We start from the raw sequence: 4,263 nt of genomic DNA, 5'->3' as shown, positions 1-4,263 counted from the left end.
ACTCAATGCCTCAACCGATGAAGGCCAGCATGCTAAATGCCTTCTCCTCCACCCTTGTTACCTGTGACACCAATTTCAATGAACCATGTACTTGTTCTCCTCGGTCCCTCTGTTCAACAACAATCCTCAGGACCTTACCATTTACTGTATAAGTCCTACATTGGTTTGAATTTCCAAACTGCAACACCTCACACTTATTTGTATTGAATTTCATTTGCCAACCCTCAGCCTACTTCCCCAACTGATCGAGATCCCTTTGTAATTTCTGATAATCTTCCCCTCTCAATAATTTTATATCATCCACGAACTTAGTGATCATGCCTTGTCTCTTCACATCCAAATCATTTACATAAATAACAAATAACAAAGGTCCCAGCACTGACCCCTGTGGCACACCACAGGCTTCCAGTCTGAGAAGTAAACTTCAACCATCACCTCTGCTTCCTACTATTGAGCCAGTTTCGAATCAATTCACTTGCTCTTCCTGAATCCCATGCGACCTAAACTGCATGACTAGACTGCGTGCAGGACCTTGTTAAAAGCCTTATTAAAGTCCATGTAGATGAGATCACTGCCGTATCCTCACCTGTGCACATTGGTTTCCTCTCAGAAAAAGTCTGAAAGATTTGTCAGACGTGACGTCCCGCGCACATACCCATCCTGACAATCCCTAATCGGACCTTGACTATCCAAATGTTTGTTGATCCTGTCCCTCAGTATCCTCTCCAATAACTTTCCAACACTGCTGTCAGGCTCACTGGCCTGTAGTTTCCTGACATGTATTTTCCACCTTTCTTTAAACAATGGAACAGCATTAGCCACCATCCAGTATCCTTGAACTTCACCAGCGGCTGAAGCTAAGCAAAAATCTCTACAAGGGCCTCTGCAATTTCTTCCCTTGCCTCCCACAATGTCCGAGGATGAATTTGATCAGGCCCAGGGGATTTATCCACCTTAATGCACTTTAAGGCTGCAAACACCTCCTCTCTGGGAATAAGTATGTGGTCCAAAACATCCCCGCTTGTTTCCCTTATTCCGTAGCATCCATAATTCTCTCCTCACTAAACACTGAGGAGAAATATTTATTTAAAAGTCTTCTCCCATCTTCTGTGCCACAGGGTATCCATCTTTATATTTTAGAAGACGTCCATGTGAGCTGTTTTCAAAACATACTATTTCTTTCCCTGAATTCTCCAACATCTACTTCTTTCTCCATCTTAAAAACTGATGCAAAATATTAATATTTCTTTAGTATTTCTGTCATCTCCTAAGGTTCAACGCCGAGATGACTTCTTTAATCTTTAAGTAGCCATGCTCGCTCTCTAGTTGCTTTCTTGCCCTTAAAGCACTTGTAGTATATCTTTGCAAAATCCTTCACCTTATCTATCAAGGCAATTTCATATTCCCTCCTGCCTTCCTGATCTCCCACTTAAGAATGCCTGTACACTGTTTATACTGTTCAAAAGATTCATTTAAACCCAGTTGTTTGTATCTAATTGATGATTAGTTTTTTTATTCTTGACTAAAAGCTGAATATCCTTTTCATCCATTGTTGTCTAATTCTACCAGACTTACCTTTCACTCTAACAAGAACATAATGATTCTGAACTCTCGTTACCACACTTCTGAAAACCTCCCACTTATCAAACGAAACTTTACCTGCAGACGACTCCATTCAACTTTTGAAAGTTCTTGTCGTGTACCATTAAAATTGGCCTTACTCTAATTAAATACTTTTACCTTTTCTGGAAGGCTTATCCTTTTCCATAACTGTTTTAAGACTGACAGAATTATTATCACCAGACCCGAAGTCGTCCTGTACAGTCACTTCAGTCACTTACTGTGCCTTATTACCAAAGAGAAGCTCAAGTTTTCGCTTTCTCTTTCGTAGGAACATTGACTTATTGATAAAGAAAATATGCTTGAACACATTTAACAAACTATTCACCATTCAAACCTTTAACACTGTAGCAGTTCCAGTCAATGTTTAGAAAATTAAAATCACCGATTCCTTCAACCTTCTCATTTTTTCATACATCTGAGATCTCTCTACGTATTTGTTCCTCAATTTCCCCCGACTATTGATGGACCCATAGTACAATCCCACCACATGATCCTTCCTTTCTTATTTCTCATTTTCAACCAATATATTTTCACTGGACAATTTTTTTTCAGAAATATCTGTTCTAGTTGCAGCTGTAATATTTTCCCCAATAAAAAAAATGCCACTCCCTCACTTCTTTTGCCTCCCTTTCTATCCTTCCTACAGCTTCGGAAACCCGTAACGTTAGTATGGGCAAAATATCTTGCATCGTGTATAATGTAGGAAAATGTGAAATCATTCACTTTAGCAGGAAGCAGAAACAAGAACAGAATATTCCTTAAATGGTGAATGACTGCTGAATTCTAAGATGTGGAGGATAAAGTATGAGTTACAAAGTTAGTATGCAGATATAGCATGTAACCATCGTGTCATACAGCATGGAAACAGACCCAATGGTCCAACTATTCCATTCTGACCATATTCCCAAACTAAACTAGTCCCATCTTCCTGCATTTGGCCCACATCACTCTAAACCTTTCGAATTTGTGTACTTATCTAAATGTCTTTTAAACATTGTAACTGTAACCGTACCTGCACCTACCATTTCATCTGGCAGTTCATTCCACACACTGAGCACACTCTATGTAAAAAGAAAAGAAAAGTTACCCGTCCTGTCATTTTTAAAATCTTTCTTAGGGCGACACGGTGGCACAGTGGTTCGCACTGCTGCCTCACCGCGCCAGGAACCTGGGTTCGATTCCAGCCCTGGGTGACTGTCTGTGTGGAGTTTGGACACTCTCTCCGTGTCTGCGTTGGTTTCCTCCTACAGTCCACAGATGTGCAGGTTGGGCGGATTGGCCATGCTAAATTGCCCGTAGTGTTCAGGGAGGTGCAGGGTGTATATTAGGTGGGTCATAGTGGGATGCTCTGAGGTTTGGTGTGGACTTGTTGGGCTGAAGGGCCTATTTCCACACTTTAGGGATTCTAATATCTTCTCTCACCGTAAAAAATATGCCCCCTAGTTTTGAACTCATCCATCTGAAGGATAAGACCTTTGCTATTCACCTTATTTAAGCCTCTCGTGCTTTTATAAACCTCTTTCAGGTTGTGCCTCAACCTCCTACCTTCTGGACAATGAAGTCCCAGCCTCTCCAGCCTGTTTTTACAACTCAAACCCTTCATTCCCATTAATATCCTGTTTTGCTTTTTCTTTTTTTTTTCTGAATTCACTCCAGTTTAATGGTATCCTTCCTATGACGGGACTACCAGAATGGCACACAGTATTGCAGGAGAGTCCTCATCAACATCCTTTACAACCTCCAACATGACGTCCGAACTCCTGTACTCAAGGACCTGAGCAATGAAGACAAGTGTGCTGAATGCCTTCTTAACCAGCCTGTCCACCGATGAAACAAATTTAAAAAAAAAAACGTACCTGAAAGCCCAGGTTCTCTGTTCTGTAATAGTACCCAGGGCCCTACTGTTAATTGTACAAGTCCTGCCCATGTGAAGTATTCCATTTTGGATAAAACAAACATTTATTCAAATAAAGTTCAATCTGCCACTCTTTAGCCCATTGACCCAATTAAGCAAGATCTCTGTCCAATCCAGAAAGCCAATAGGCTGTATTATCACAGGAATTAAACATCAATTTAAGGATGTTCTGCTTCCTTTGTACAGAGAAGGGAAGATACCAAATCTCAAATACCACATGCAGGTTTTGGTCGACTGTCCGCTTATTCGAAGTGGTTCAGAGAAGGTTTACAAGATTGAAACCTGGAATAAGTGGGTTGTCCAAGGAGGATAGGTTGGACAGGCGAAATGGAATAGGATTAGGCTAGAACTGCTGACTCAAACAGGAAAGTCATATGATGTGAGCCAGGATATAGGGTGTGGTGAAGTAGAATCTCTATGGGTTGAGCTCAGAAACGCCAATGGACAGAAAATGATATTCGTGTTGTATATAGACCCCAAGCTACAGTAATATTGGGGAAGGCATTAGAAAGAAATTTCGAGACAGAAGGCATAATGTTACGGCTGTAATTATGGCTGACTTCAACCTACATATAAATTGAGCGGATAGCATCTGTTGCAATAAGATAGAGGAGGAATTCTTAGCATGTACACGGTTCAATTTTACATTGAAAAAGCAGATGAGTATTGGGCAGTGAGAAAAGAATAATTGACAATCAAGTTGAGCATGGGCCCTTAAGGAATAG

Source organism: Rhincodon typus, chromosome 8 (genome assembly GCF_021869965.1).
Source record: "Rhincodon typus isolate 14 chromosome 8, sRhiTyp1.1, whole genome shotgun sequence".
NCBI classification, from domain to species: Eukaryota; Metazoa; Chordata; class Chondrichthyes; order Orectolobiformes; family Rhincodontidae; genus Rhincodon; species Rhincodon typus.
Note: the sequence above shows the minus strand (reverse complement) of the source record.